Source organism: Leuresthes tenuis, unplaced genomic scaffold (assembly GCF_036924035.1).
Source record: "Leuresthes tenuis unplaced genomic scaffold, fLeuTen1.0.hap1 SCAF_14, whole genome shotgun sequence".
NCBI classification, from domain to species: Eukaryota; Metazoa; Chordata; class Actinopteri; order Atheriniformes; family Atherinopsidae; genus Leuresthes; species Leuresthes tenuis.
In genome coordinates, this window is record NW_027325368.1 from 26,130,996 (window position 1) to 26,146,681 (window position 15,686).

Here is a 15,686-nt window from a genome sequence, read left to right on the forward strand (position 1 = left end):
GTAGTATTGCCAGACCATACATGATCAAAACAGGGAGCGGAGGTGGTTCAGATGCAAGGTGTGAATGTCTGACTATAGTTTGTAAAAAGCGGGTAAGAAAAGTCTCGAATTCCCGAAGATACACCATCATAAGAGGGAGCAGAGGTGTTCCGCTGTAAGAAGGTGTGAATGTCCGACCATAGTTGGTAAAAAGCGGGTAAGAAAAGGTTAAAATACTCAACTGTACACAATCAAAAGAGGGAGCGGAGTTGTTCAGCTACAAGAAGGTTTGAAAGTCCGACCATGGTTTGTAAAAAGCGGGTAAGAAAAGGTTTGAATGCCCGAATATATACCATCAAAAGCGGAAGCGGAGGTGTTCCACTGTAAGACGGTGTGAATGTCCGACCATAGTTGGTAAAAAGCGGGTAAGAAAAGGTTAAAATATCCGACTGTAAAAATCAATAGCAGGAGCGGAGTTGTTCGGCTACAAGGTGTGAACGTCCGACCAAAGTTTGTCAAAAGCGGGTAAGAAAAGGTTTGAATATCCAACCAAACATTATCAAAAGCGGGAGCAAAGCTGTTCGACTGCAAGTAGGTGTGAATGTCCAGCCATAATTACTCACAAACGGGTAAGAAAAGGTAGTATTGCCAGACCATACATGATCAAAACAGGGAGCGGAGGTGGTTCAGCTGCAAGGTGTGAATGTTCGACTAAAGTTTGTAAAAAGCGGGTAAGACAAGGTGCGAATGCCTGACAATGTATGATCAAAAGCGGGAGCGGAGGTGTTCAGCTTCAAGAACGTCTGAATGTCCATCAATAATTGCTAGAAAACATGAAAGAAACTTTTTGAAAATCAAACCGCACATGATCATAAGTGGGAGAGGAGGTGTTCAGCTGTAAAAAGGTGTGAATGTCCACCCATAATTCCTTAAAAATGGGTAAAAAAAAGGTGCGAATGCCCAACCATACATCATCAAAAGAAGGAGTGGATGTGTTCGGCTACAAGAAGGTGTGAACGTCCGACCAAAGTTTGTAAAAAGCAGGTAAGAAAAGGTTCGAATATCCAACCAAACATAATCAAAAGCGGGAGCAGAGCTGTTCGACTGGAAGTAGGTGTGAATGTCAGATCATAATTTGCAAAAAGCTGATGAGAAAGGGTGAGAATTCCCCACTGTACACCATCAAATGCGGGAGCGGAGTTGTTCGGCTGTGAGTAGGTGTGAATCTCTGTCCATAATTGCTGAAAAATGTGTTAGAAAAGGTAAGAATGCCGGTCCATACATCATCAAAAGCGAGAGAGGTGGTGTTCAACTGCAAGTAGGTGTGAATGTCCAGCCATAATAACTCACAAACGGGTAAGAAAAGGTAGTATTGCCAGACGTTACATGATCAAAACAGGGAGCGGAGGTGGTTCAGATGCAAGGTGTGAATGTCTGACTATAGTTTGTAAAAAGCGGGTAAGAAAAGGTTAAAATATCCGACTGTACACAATCAATAGTGGGAGCGGAGTTGTTCGGCTACAAGGTGTGAACGTCCGACCAAAGTTTGTCAAAAACAGGTAACAAAAGGTTTTAATATCCAACCAAACATTATCAAAAGCGGGAGCAAAGCTGTTCGACTGCAAGTAGGTGTGAATGTCCAGCCATAATTACTCACAAACGGGTAAGAAAAGGTAGTATTGCCAGACCATACATGATCAAAACAGGGAGCGGAGGTGGTTCAGCTGCAAGGTGTGAATGTTCGACTAAAGTTTGTAAAAAGCGGGTAAGACAAGGTGCGAATGCCTGACAATGTATGATCAAAAGCGGGAGCGGAGGTGTTCAGCTTCAAGCACGTCTGAATGTCCATCAATAATTGCTAGAAAACATGAAAGAAACTTTTCGAAAATCAAACCGCACATGATCATAAGTGGGAGAGGAGGTGTTCAGCTGTAAAAAGGTGTGAATGTCCACCCATAATTCCTTAAAAATGGGTAAAAATAAAGGTGCGAATGCCCAACCATACATCATCAAAAGCAGGAGTGGATGTGTTCGGCTACAAGAAGGTGTGAACGTCTGACCAAAGTTTGTAAAAAGCAGTTAAGAAAAGGTTCGAATATCCATCCAAACATAATCAAAAGCGGGAGCAGAGCTGTTCGACTGCAAGTAGGTGTGAATGTCAGATCATAATTTGCAAAAAGCTGATGAGAAAGGGTGAGAATTCCCCACTGTACACCATCAAATGCGGGAGCGGAGTTGTTCGGCTGTGAGTAGGTGTGAATCTCTGTCTATAATTGCTGAAAAATGTGTTAGAAAAGGTAAGAATGCCGGTCCATACATCATCAAAAGCGAGAGAGGTGGTGTTCAACTGCAAGTAGGTGTGAATGTCCAGCCATAATAACTCACAAACGGGTAAGAAAAGGTAGTATTGCCAGACCATACATGATCAAAACAGGGAGCGGAGGTGGTTCAAATGCAAGGTGTGAATGTCTGACTATAGTTTGTAAAAAGCGGGTAAGAAAAGTCTCGAATTCCCGAAGATACACCATCATAAGAGGGAGCAGAGGTGTTCCGCTGTAAGAAGGTGTGAATGTCCGACCATAGTTGGTAAAAAGCGGGTAAGAAAAGGTTAAAATACACAACTGTACACAATCAAAAGAGGGAGCGGAGTTGTTCAGCTACAAGAAGGTTTGAAAGTCCGACCATGGTTTGTAAAAAGCGGGTAAGAAAAGGTTTGAATGCCCGAATATATACCATCAAAAGCGGAAGCGGAGGTGTTCCACTGTAAGACGGTGTGAATGTCCGACCATAGTTGGTAAAAAGCGGGTAAGAAAAGGTTAAAATATCCGACTGTAAAAATCAATAGCGGGAGCGGAGTTGTTCGGCTACAAGGTGTGAACGTCCGACCAAAGTTTGTCAAAAGCGGGTAAGAAAAGGTTTGAATATCCAACCAAACATTATCAAAAGCGGGAGCAAAGCTGTTCGACTGCAAGTAGGTGTGAATGTCCAGCCATAATTACTCACAAACGGGTAAGAAAAGGTAGTATTGCCAGACCATACATGATCAAAACAGGGAGCGGAGGTGGTTCAGCTGCAAGGTGTGAATGTTCGACTAAAGTTTGTAAAAAGCGGGTAAGACAAGGTGCGAATGCCTGACAATGTATGATCAAAAGCGGGAGCGGAGGTGTTCAGCTTCAAGAACGTCTGAATGTCCATCAATAATTGCTAGAAAACATGAAAGAAACTTTTCGAAAATCAAACCGCACATGATCATAAGTGGGAGAGGAGGTGTTCAGCTGTAAAAAGGTGTGAATGTCCACCCATAATTCCTTAAAAATGGGTAAAAATAAAGGTGCGAATGCCCAACCATACATCATCAAAAGCAGGAGTGGATGTGTTCGGCTACAAGAAGGTGTGAACGTCCGACCAAAGTTTGTAAAAAGCAGTTAAGAAAAGGTTCGAATATCCATCCAAACATAATCAAAAGCGGGAGCAGAGCTGTTCGACTGCAAGTAGGTGTGAATGTCAAATCATAATTTGCAAAAAGCTGATGAGAAAGGGTGAGAATTCCCCACTGTACACCATCAAATGCGGGAGCGGAGTTGTTCGGCTGTGAGTAGGTGTGAATCTCTGTCCATAATTGCTGAAAAATGTGTTAGAAAAGGTAAGAATGCCGGTCCATACATCATCAAAAGCGAGAGAGGTGGTGTTCAACTGCAAGTAGGTGTGAATGTCCAGCCATAATAACTCACAAACGGGTAAGAAAAGGTAGTATTGCCAGACCATACATGATCAAAACAGGGAGCGGAGGTGGTTCAGATGCAAGGTGTGAATGTCTGACTATAGTTTGTAAAAAGCGGGTAAGAAAAGTCTCGAATTCCCGAAGATACACCATCATAAGAGGGAGCAGAGGTGTTCCGCTGTAAGAAGGTGTGAATGTCCGACCATAGTTGGTAAAAAGCGGGTAAGAAAAGGTTAAAATACTCAACTGTACACAATCAAAAGAGGGAGCGGAGTTGTTCAGCTACAAGAAGGTTTGAAAGTCCGACCATGGTTTGTAAAAAGCGGGTAAGAAAAGGTTTGAATGCCCGAATATATACCATCAAAAGCGGAAGCGGAGGTGTTCCACTGTAAGACGGTGTGAATGTCCGACCATAGTTGGTAAAAAGCGGGTAAGAAAAGGTTAAAATATCCGACTGTAAAAATCAATAGTGGGAGCGGAGTTGTTCGGCTACAAGGTGTGAACGTCCAACCAAAGTTTGTCAAAAGCGGGTAAGAAAAGGTTTGAATATCCAACCAAACATTATCAAAAGCGGGAGCAAAGCTGTTCGACTGCAAGTAGGTGTGAATGTCCAGCCATAATTACTCACAAACGGGTAAGAAAAGGTAGTATTGCCAGACCATACATGATCAAAACAGGGAGCGGAGGTGGTTCAGCTGCAAGGTGTGAATGTTCGACTAAAGTTTGTAAAAAGCGGGTAAGACAAGGTGCGAATGCCTGACAATGTATGATCAAAAGCAGGAGCGGAGGTGTTCAGCTTCAAGAACGTCTGAATGTCCATCAATAATTGCTAGAAAACATGAAAGACACTTTTCGAAAATAAAACCGCACATGATCATAAGTGGGAGAGGAGGTGTTCAGCTGTAAAAAGGTGTGAATGTCCACCCATAATTCCTTAAAAATGGGTAAAAATAAAGGTGCGAATGCCCAACCATACATCATCAAAAGCAGGAGTGGATGTGTTCGGCTACAAGAAGGTGTGAACGTCCGACCAAAGTTTGTAAAAAGCAGTTAAGAAAAGGTTCGAATATCCATCCAAACATAATCAAAAGCGGGAGCAGAGCTGTTCGACTGGAAGTAGGTGTGAATGTCAGATCATAATTTGCAAAAAGCTGATGAGAAAGGGTGAGAATTCCCCACTGTACACCATCAAATGCGGGAGCGGAGTTGTTCGGCTGTGAGTAGGTGTGAATCTCTGTCCATAATTGCTGAAAAATGTGTTAGAAAAGGTAAGAATGCCGGTCCATACATCATCAAAAGCGAGAGAGGTGGTGTTCAACTGCAAGTAGGTGTGAATGTCCAGCCATAATAACTCACAAACGGGTAAGAAAAGGTAGTATTGCCAGACCATACATGATCAAAACAGGGAGCGGAGGTGGTTCAGATGCAAGGTGTGAATGTCTGACTATAGTTTGTAAAAAGCGGGTAAGAAAAGTCTCGAATTCCCGAAGATACACCATCATAAGAGGGAGCAGAGGTGTTCCGCTGTAAGAAGGTGTGAATGTCCGACCATAGTTGGTAAAAAGCGGGTAAGAAAAGGTTAAAATACTCAACTGTACACAATCAAAAGAGGGAGCGGAGTTGTTCAGCTACAAGAAGGTTTGAAAGTCCGACCATGGTTTGTAAAAAGCGGGTAAGAAAAGGTTTGAATGCCCGAATATATACCATCAAAAGCGGAAGCGGAGGTGTTCCACTGTAAGACGGTGTGAATGTCCGACCATAGTTGGTAAAAAGCGGGTAAGAAAAGGTTAAAATATCCGACTGTAAAAATCAATAGCGGGAGCGGAGTTGTTCGGCTACAAGGTGTGAACGTCCGACCAAAGTTTGTCAAAAGCGGGTAAGAAAAGGTTTGAATATCCAACCAAACATTATCAAAAGCGGGAGCAAAGCTGTTCGACTGCAAGTAGGTGTGAATGTCCAGCCATAATTACTCACAAACGGGTAAGAAAAGGTAGTATTGCCAGACCATACATGATCAAAACAGGGAGCGGAGGTGGTTCAGCTGCAAGGTGTGAATGTTCGACTAAAGTTTGTAAAAAGCGGGTAAGACAAGGTGCGAATGCCTGACAATGTATGATCAAAAGCGGGAGCGGAGGTGTTCAGCTTCAAGAACGTCTGAATGTCCATCAATAATTGCTAGAAAACATGAAAGAAACTTTTCGAAAATCAAACCGCACATGATCATAAGTGGGAGAGGAGGTGTTCAGCTGTAAAAAGGTGTGAATGTCCACCCATAATTCCTTAAAAATGGGTAAAAAAAAGGTGCGAATGCCCAACCATACATCATCAAAAGAAGGAGTGGATGTGTTCGGCTTCAAGAAGGTGTGAACGTCCGACCAAAGTTTGTAAAAAGCAGGTAAGAAAAGGTTCGAATATCCAACCAAACATAATCAAAAGCGGGAGCAGAGCTGTTCGACTGCAAGTAGGTGTGAATGTCAGATCATAATTTGCAAAAAGCTGATGAGAAAGGGTGAGAATTCCCCACTGTACACCATCAAATGCGGGAGCGGAGTTGTTCGGCTGTGAGTAGGTGTGAATCTCTGTCCATAATTGCTGAAAAATTTGTTAGAAAAGGTAAGAATGCCGGTCCATACATCATCAAAAGCGAGAGAGGTGGTGTTCAACTGCAAGTAGGTGTGAATGTCCAGCCATAATAACTCACAAACGGGTAAGAAAAGGTAGTATTGCCAGACCATACATGATCAAAACAGGGAGCGGAGGTGGTTCAGATGCAAGGTGTGAATGTCTGACTATAGTTTGTAAAAAGCGGGTAAGAAAAGGCTCGAAAGCCCGAACATACACCATCAAAAGCGGGAGCGGAGGTGTTCAGCTGCAAGAAGGTCTGAATGTCCACCAATAATTACTGAAAAATGGGTAAGAAAAGGTGCGAATGACCAACCATACATCATCAAAAGCAGGAGTGGATGTGTTCGGCTACAAGGTTTGAATGTCCGAGCATAGTTTGTAATAGGCGGGTAAGAAAAGGCTCGAATTCCCGAAGATACACCATCATAAGAGGGAGCAGAGGTGTTCCGCTGTAAGAAGGTGTGAATGTCCGACCATAGTTGGTAAAAAGCGGGTAAGAAAAGGTTAAAATACTCAACTGTACACAATCAAAAGAGGGAGCGGAGTTGTTCAGCTACAAGAAGGTTTGAAAGTCCGACAATGGTTTGTAAAAAGCGGGTAAGAAAAGGTTCGACTGCCCGAATATATACCATCAAAAGCGGAAGCGGAGGTGTTCCACTGTAAGACGGTGTGAATGTCCGACCATAGTTTGTAATAAGCGGGTAAGAAAAGGTTAAAATATCCGACTGTACACAATCAATAGTGGGAGCGGAGTTGTTCGGCTACAAGGTGTGAACGTCCGACCAAAGTTTGTCAAAAGCAGGTAAGAAAAGGTTTGAATATCCAACCAAACATTATCAAAAGCGGGAGCAAAGCTGTTCGACTGCAAGTAGGTGTGAATGTCCAGCCATAATTACTCACAAACGGGTAAGAAAAGGTAGTATTGCCAGACCATACATGATCAAAACAGGGAGCGGAGGTGGTTCAGCTGCAAGGTGTGAATGTTCGACTAAAGTTTGTAAAAAGCGGGTAAGACAAGGTGCGAATGCCTGACAATGTATGATCAAAAGCGGGAGCGGAGGTGTTCAGCTTCAAGAACGTCTGAATGTCCATCAATAATTGCTAGAAAACATGAAAGAAACTTTTCGAAAATCAAACCGCACATGATCATAAGTGGGAGAGGAGGTGTTCAGCTGTAAAAAGGTGTGAATGTCCACCCATAATTCCTTAAAAATGGGTAAAAATAAAGGTGCGAATGCCCAACCATACATCATCAAAAGCAGGAGTGGATGTGTTCGGCTACAAGAAGGTGTGAACGTCTGACCAAAGTTTGTAAAAAGCAGTTAAGAAAAGGTTCGAATATCCATCCAAACATAATCAAAAGCGGGAGCAGAGCTGTTCGACTGCAAGTAGGTGTGAATGTCAGATCATAATTTGCAAAAAGCTGATGAGAAAGGGTGAGAATTCCCCACTGTACACCATCAAATGCGGGAGCGGAGTTGTTCGGCTGTGAGTAGGTGTGAATCTCTGTCCATAATTGCTGAAAAATGTGTTAGAAAAGGTAAGAATGCCGGTCCATACATCATCAAAAGCGAGAGAGGTGGTGTTCAACTGCAAGTAGGTGTGAATGTCCAGCCATAATAACTCACAAACGGGTAAGAAAAGGTAGTATTGCCAGACCATACATGATCAAAACAGGGAGCGGAGGTGGTTCAGATGCAAGGTGTGAATGTCTGACTATAGTTTGTAAAAAGCGGGTAAGAAAAGGCTCGAAAGCCCGAACATACACCATCAAAAGCGGGAGCGGAGGTGTTCAGCTGCAAGAAGGTCTGAATGTCCACCAATAATTACTGAAAAATGGGTAAGAAAAGGTGCGAATGACCAACCATACATCATCAAAAGCAGGAGTGGATGTGTTCGGCTACAAGGTTTGAATGTCCGAGCATAGTTTGTAATAGGCGGGTAAGAAAAGGCTCGAATTCCCGAAGATACACCATCATAAGAGGGAGCAGAGGTGTTCCGCTGTAAGAAGGTGTGAATGTCCGACCATAGTTGGTAAAAAGCGGGTAAGAAAAGGTTAAAATACTCAACTGTACACAATCAAAAGAGGGAGCGGAGTTGTTCAGCTACAAGAAGGTTTGAAAGTCCGACAATGGTTTGTAAAAAGCGGGTAAGAAAAGGTTCGACTGCCCGAATATATACCATCAAAAGCGGAAGCGGAGGTGTTCCACTGTAAGACGGTGTGAATGTCCGACCATAGTTTGTAATAAGCGGGTAAGAAAAGGTTAAAATATCCGACTGTACACAATCAATAGTGGGAGCGGAGTTGTTCGGCTACAAGGTGTGAACGTCCGACCAAAGTTTGTCAAAAGCAGGTAAGAAAAGGTTTGAATATCCAACCAAACATTATCAAAAGCGGGAGCAAAGCTGTTCGACTGCAAGTAGGTGTGAATGTCCAGCCATAATTACTCACAAACGGGTAAGAAAAGGTAGTATTGCCAGACCATACATGATCAAAACAGGGAGCGGAGGTGGTTCAGCTGCAAGGTGTGAATGTTCGACTAAAGTTTGTAAAAAGCGGGTAAGACAAGGTGCGAATGCCTGACAATGTATGATCAAAAGCGGGAGCGGAGGTGTTCAGCTTCAAGAACGTCTGAATGTCCATCAATAATTGCTAGAAAACATGAAAGAAACTTTTCGAAAATCAAACCGCACATGATCATAAGTGGGAGAGGAGGTGTTCAGCTGTAAAAAGGTGTGAATGTCCACCCATAATTCCTTAAAAATGGGTAAAAATAAAGGTGCGAATGCCCAACCATACATCATCAAAAGCAGGAGTGGATGTGTTCGGCTACAAGAAGGTGTGAACGTCTGACCAAAGTTTGTAAAAAGCAGTTAAGAAAAGGTTCGAATATCCATCCAAACATAATCAAAAGCGGGAGCAGAGCTGTTCGACTGCAAGTAGGTGTGAATGTCAGATCATAATTTGCAAAAAGCTGATGAGAAAGGGTGAGAATTCCCCACTGTACACCATCAAATGCGGGAGCGGAGTTGTTCGGCTGTGAGTAGGTGTGAATCTCTGTCCATAATTGCTGAAAAATGTGTTAGAAAAGGTAAGAATGCCGGTCCATACATCATCAAAAGCGAGAGAGGTGGTGTTCAACTGCAAGTAGGTGTGAATGTCCAGCCATAATAACTCACAAACGGGTAAGAAAAGGTAGTATTGCCAGACCATACATGATCAAAACAGGGAGCGGAGGTGGTTCAGATGCAAGGTGTGAATGTCTGACTATAGTTTGTAAAAAGCGGGTAAGAAAAGTCTCGAATTCCCGAAGATACACCATCATAAGAGGGAGCAGAGGTGTTCCGCTGTAAGAAGGTGTGAATGTCCGACCATAGTTGGTAAAAAGCGGGTAAGAAAAGGTTAAAATACTCAACTGTACACAATCAAAAGAGGGAGCGGAGTTGTTCAGCTACAAGAAGGTTTGAAAGTCCGACCATGGTTTGTAAAAAGCGGGTAAGAAAAGGTTTGAATGCCCGAATATATACCATCAAAAGCGGAAGCGGAGGTGTTCCACTGTAAGACGGTGTAAATGTCCGACCATAGTTGTTAAAAAGCGGGTGAGAAAAGGTTAAAATATCCGACTGTAAAAATCAATAGCGGGAGCGGAGTTGTTCGGCTACAAGGTGTGAACGTCCGACCAAAGTTTGTCAAAAGCGGGTAAGAAAAGGTTTGAATATCCAACCAAACATTATCAAAAGCGGGAGCAAAGCTGTTCGACTGCAAGTAGGTGTGAATGTCCAGCCATAATTACTCACAAACGGGTAAGAAAAGGTAGTATTGCCAGACCATACATGATCAAAACAGGGAGCGGAGGTGGTTCAGCTGCAAGGTGTGAATGTTCGACTAAAGTTTGTAAAAAGCGGGTAAGACAAGGTGCGAATGCCTGACAATGTATGATCAAAAGCGGGAGCGGAGGTGTTCAGCTTCAAGAACGTCTGAATGTCCATCAATAATTGCTAGAAAACATGAAAGAAACTTTTCGAAAATCAAACCGCACATGATCATAAGTGGGAGAGGAGGTGTTCAGCTGTAAAAAGGTGTGAATGTCCACCCATAATTCCTTAAAAATGGGTAAAAATAAAGGTGCGAATGCCCAACCATACATCATCAAAAGCAGGAGTGGATGTGTTCGGCTACAAGAAGGTGTGAACGTCCGACCAAAGTTTGTAAAAAGCAGTTAAGAAAAGGTTCGAATATCCATCCAAACATAATCAAAAGCGGGAGCAGAGCTGTTCGACTGCAAGTAGGTGTGAATGTCAGATCATAATTTGCAAAAAGCTGATGAGAAAGGGTGAGAATTCCCCACTGTACACCATCAAATGCGGGAGCGGAGTTGTTCGGCTGTGAGTAGGTGTGAATCTCTGTCCATAATTGCTGAAAAATGTGTTAGAAAAGGTAAGAATGCCGGTCCATACATCATCAAAAGCGAGAGAGGTGGTGTTCAACTGCAAGTAGGTGTGAATGTCCAGCCATAATAACTCACAAACGGGTAAGAAAAGGTAGTATTGCCAGACCATACATGATCAAAACAGGGAGCGGAGGTGGTTCAGATGCAAGGTGTGAATGTCTGACTATAGTTTGTAAAAAGCGGGTAAGAAAAGTCTCGAATTCCCGAAAATACACCATCATAAGAGGGAGCAGAGGTGTTCCGCTGTAAGAAGGTGTGAATGTCCGACCATAGTTGGTAAAAAGCGGGTAAGAAAAGGTTAAAATACTCAACTGTACACAATCAAAAGAGGGAGCGGAGTTGTTCAGCTACAAGAAGGTTTGAAAGTCCGACCATGGTTTGTAAAAAGCGGGTAAGAAAAGGTTTGAATGCCCGAATATATACCATCAAAAGCGGAAGCGGAGGTGTTCCACTGTAAGACGGTGTGAATGTCCGACCATAGTTGGTAAAAAGCGGGTAAGAAAAGTTTAAAATATCCGACTGTAAAAATCAATAGTGGGAGCGGAGTTGTTCGGCTACAAGGTGTGAACGTCCGACCAAAGTTTGTCAAAAGCGGGTAAGAAAAGGTTTGAATATCCAACCAAACATTATCAAAAGCGGGAGCAAAGCTGTTCGACTGCAAGTAGGTGTGAATGTCCAGCCATAATTACTCACAAACGGGTAAGAAAAGGTAGTATTGCCAGACCATACATGATCAAAACAGGGAGCGGAGGTGGTTCAGCTGCAAGGTGTGAATGTTCGACTAAAGTTTGTAAAAAGCGGGTAAGACAAGGTGCGAATGCCTGACAACGTATGATCAAAAGCGGGAGCGGAGGTGTTCAGCTTCAAGAACGTCTGAATGTCCATCAATAATTGCTAGAAAACATGAAAGAAACTTTTCGAAAATCAAACCGCACATGATCATAAGTGGGAGAGGAGGTGTTCAGCTGTAAAAAGGTGTGAATGTCCACCCATAATTCCTTAAAAATGGGTAAAAATAAAGGTGCGAATGCCCAACCATACATCATCAAAAGCAGGAGTGGATGTGTTCGGCTACAAGAAGGTGTGAACGTCCGACCAAAGTTTGTAAAAAGCAGTTAAGAAAAGGTTCGAATATCCAATCAAACATAATCAAAAGCGGGAGCAGAGCTGTTCGACTGCAAGTAGGTGTGAATGTCAGATCATAATTTGCAAAAAGCTGATGAGAAAGGGTGAGAATTCCCCACTGTACACCATCAAATGCGGGAACGGAGTTGTTCGGCTGTGAGTAGGTGTGAATCTCTGTCCATAATTGCTGAAAAATGTGTTAGAAAAGGTAAGAATGCCGGTCCATACATCATCAAAAGCGAGAGAGGTGGTGTTCAACTGCAAGTAGGTGTGAATGTCCAGCCATAATAACTCACAAACGGGTAAGAAAAGGTAGTATTGCCAGACCATACATGATCAAAACAGGGAGCGGAGGTGGTTCAGATGCAAGGTGTGAATGTCTGACTATAGTTTGTAAAAAGCGGGTAAGAAAAGTCTCGAATTCCCGAAAATACACCATCATAAGAGGGAGCAGAGGTGTTCCGCTGTAAGAAGGTGTGAATGTCCGACCATAGTTGGTAAAAAGCGGGTAAGAAAAGGTTAAAATACTCAACTGTACACAATCAAAAGAGGGAGCGGAGTTGTTCAGCTACAAGAAGGTTTGAAAGTCCGACCATGGTTTGTAAAAAGCGGGTAAGAAAAGGTTTGAATGCCCGAATATATACCATCAAAAGCGGAAGCGGAGGTGTTCCACTGTAAGACGGTGTGAATGTCCGACCATAGTTGGTAAAAAGCGGGTAAGAAAAGGTTAAAATATCCGACTGTACACAATCAATAGTGGGAGCGGAGTTATTTGGCTACAAGAAGGTGTGAACGTCCGACCAAAGTTTGTCAAAAGCGGGTAAGAAAAGGTTCGAATATCCAACCAAACATAATCAAAAGCGGGAGCAGAGCTGTTCGACTGCAAGTAGGTGTGAATGTCCAGCCATAATTACTCACAAACGGGTAAGAAAAGGTAGTATTGCCAGACCATACATGATCAAAACAGGGAGCGGAGGTGGTTCAGCTGCAAGGTGTGAATGTTCGACTAAAGTTTGTAAAAAGCGGGTAATACAAGGTGCGAATACCTGACAATGTATGATCAAAAGCGGGATCGGAGGTGTTCAGCTTCAAGAACGTCTGAATGTCCATCAATAATTGCTAGAAAACATGAAAGAAACTTTTCGAAAATCAAACCGCACATGATCATAAGTGGGAGAGGAGGTGTTCAGCTGTAAAAAGGTGTGAATGTCCACCCATAATTCCTTAAAAATGGGTAAAAAAAAGGTGCGAATGCCCAACCATACATCATCAAAAGCAGGAGTGGATGTGTTCGGCTACAAGAAGGTGTGAACGTCCGACCAAAGTTTGTAAAAAGCAGTTAAGAAAAGGTTCGAATATCCAACCAAACATAATCAAAATCGGGAGCAGAGCTGTTCTACTGCAAGTAGGTTTGAATGTCAGATCATAATTTGCAAAAAGCTGATGAGAAAGGGTGAGAATGCCTGACTATACACCATCAAATGCGGCAGCGGAGTTGTTCGGCTGTAAGTAGGTGTGAATCTCTGACCATAATTGCTGATAAATGTGTTAGAAAAGGTAAGAATGCCGGTCCATACATCATCAAAAGCGAGAGAGGTGGTGTTCAGCTGCAAGTAGGTGTGAATGTCCAGCCATAATAACTCACAAACGGGTAAGAAAAGGTAGTATTGCCAGACCATACATGATCAAAACAGGGAGCGGAGGTGGTTCGGCTACAAGAAGGTTTGAATGTCCGACCATAGTTTGTAAAAAGCGGGTAAGAAAAGGTTCGAATGCCCGAACATACACCATCAAAAGAGGGATCGGAGGTGTTCCACTGTAAGACGGTGTGAATGTCCGACCATAGTTGGTAAACCGCGGGTAAGAAAAGGTTCAAATATCCGACTGTACACAATCAATAGTGGGAGCGGAGTTGTTCGGCTACAAGAAGGTGTGAATGTCCGACCAAAGTTTGTCAAAAGCGGGTAAGAAAAGGTTCGAATATCCAACCAAACATCATCAAAAGCGGGAGCAGAGCTGTTCGACTGCAAGTAGGTGTGAATGTCCAGCCATAATTACTTACAAACGGGTAAGAAAAGGTAGTATTGCCAGACCATACATGATCAAAACAGGGAGCGGAGGTGGTTCGGCTACAAGGTTTGAATGTCCGACCATAGTTTGTAAAAAGCGGGTAAGAAAAGGTTGGAATGCCCGAACATACACCATCAAAGCAGGGAGCGGAGGTGTTCCACTGTAAGACGGTGTGAATGTCCGACCATAGTTGGTAAAACGCGGGTAAGAAAAGGTTAAAATATCCGACTGTACACAATCAATAGTGGGAGCGGAGTTGTTCGGCTACAAGAAGGTGTGAATGTCCGACCAAAGTTTGTCAAAAGCGGGTAAGAAAAGGTTCGAATATCCAACCAAACATAATCAAAAGCGGGAGCAGAGCTGTTCGACTGCAAGTAGGTGTGAATGTCCAGCCATAATTACTTACAAACGGGTAAGAAAAGGTAGTATTGCCAGACCATACATGATCAAAACAGGGAGCGGAGGTGGTTCGGCTACAAGAAGGTTTGAATGTCCGACCATAGTTTGTAAAAAGCGGGTAAGAAAAGGTTGGAATGCCCGAACATACACCATCAAAGCAGGGAGCGGAGGTGTTCCACTGTAAGACGGTGTGAATGTCCGACCATAGTTGGTAAAACGCGAGTAAGAAAAGGTTCAAATATCCGACTGTACACAATCAATAGTGGGAGCGGAGTTGTTCGGCTACAAGAAGGTGTGAACGTCCGACCAAAGTTTGTCAAAAGCGGGTAAGAAAAGGTTCGAATATCCAACCAAACATAATCAAAAGCGGGAGCAGAGCTGTTCGACTACAAGTAGGTGTAAATGTCCAGCCATAATTACTCACAAACGGGTAAGAAAAGGTAGTATTGCCAGACCATACATGATCAAAACAGGGAGCGGAGGTGGTTCAGCTGCAAGGTGTGAATGTTCGACTAAAGTTTGTAAAAAGCGGGTAAGACAAGGTGCGAATACCTGACAATGTATGATCAAAAGCGGGATCGGAGGTGTTCAGCTTCAAGAATGTCTGAATGTCCATCAATAATTGCTAGAAAACATGAAAGAAACTTTACGAAAATCAAACCGCACATGATCATAAGTGGGAGAGGAGGTGTTCAGCTGTAAAAAGGTGTGAATGTCCACCCATAATTCCTTAAAAATGGGTAAAAAAAAGGTGCAAATGCCCAACCATACATCATCAAAAGCAGGTTTGGATGTGTTCGGCTACAAGAAGGTGTGAACGTCCGACCAAAGTTTGTCAAAAGCGGGTAAGAAAAGGTTCGAATATCCAACCAAACATAATCAAAAGCGGGAGCAGAGCTGTTCGACTGCAAGAAGGTGTGAATGTCCAGCCATAATTACTCACAAACGGGTAAGAAAAGGTAGTATTGCCAGACCATACATGATCAAAACAGGGAGCGGAGGTGGTTCAGCTGCAAGGTGTGAATGTTCGACTAAAGTTTGTAAAAAGCGGGTAATACAAGGTGCGAATACCTGACAATGTATGATCAAAAGCGGGATCGGAGGTGTTCAGCTTCAAGAATGTCTGAATGTCCATCAATAATTGCTAGAAAACATGAAAGAAACTTTTCGAAAATCAAACCGCACATGATCATAAGTGGGAGAGGAGGTGTTCAGCTGTAAAAAGGTGTGAATGTCCACCCATAATTCCTTAAAAATGGGTAAAAAAAAGGTGCAAATGCCCAACCATACATCATCAAAAGCAGGTTTGGATGTGT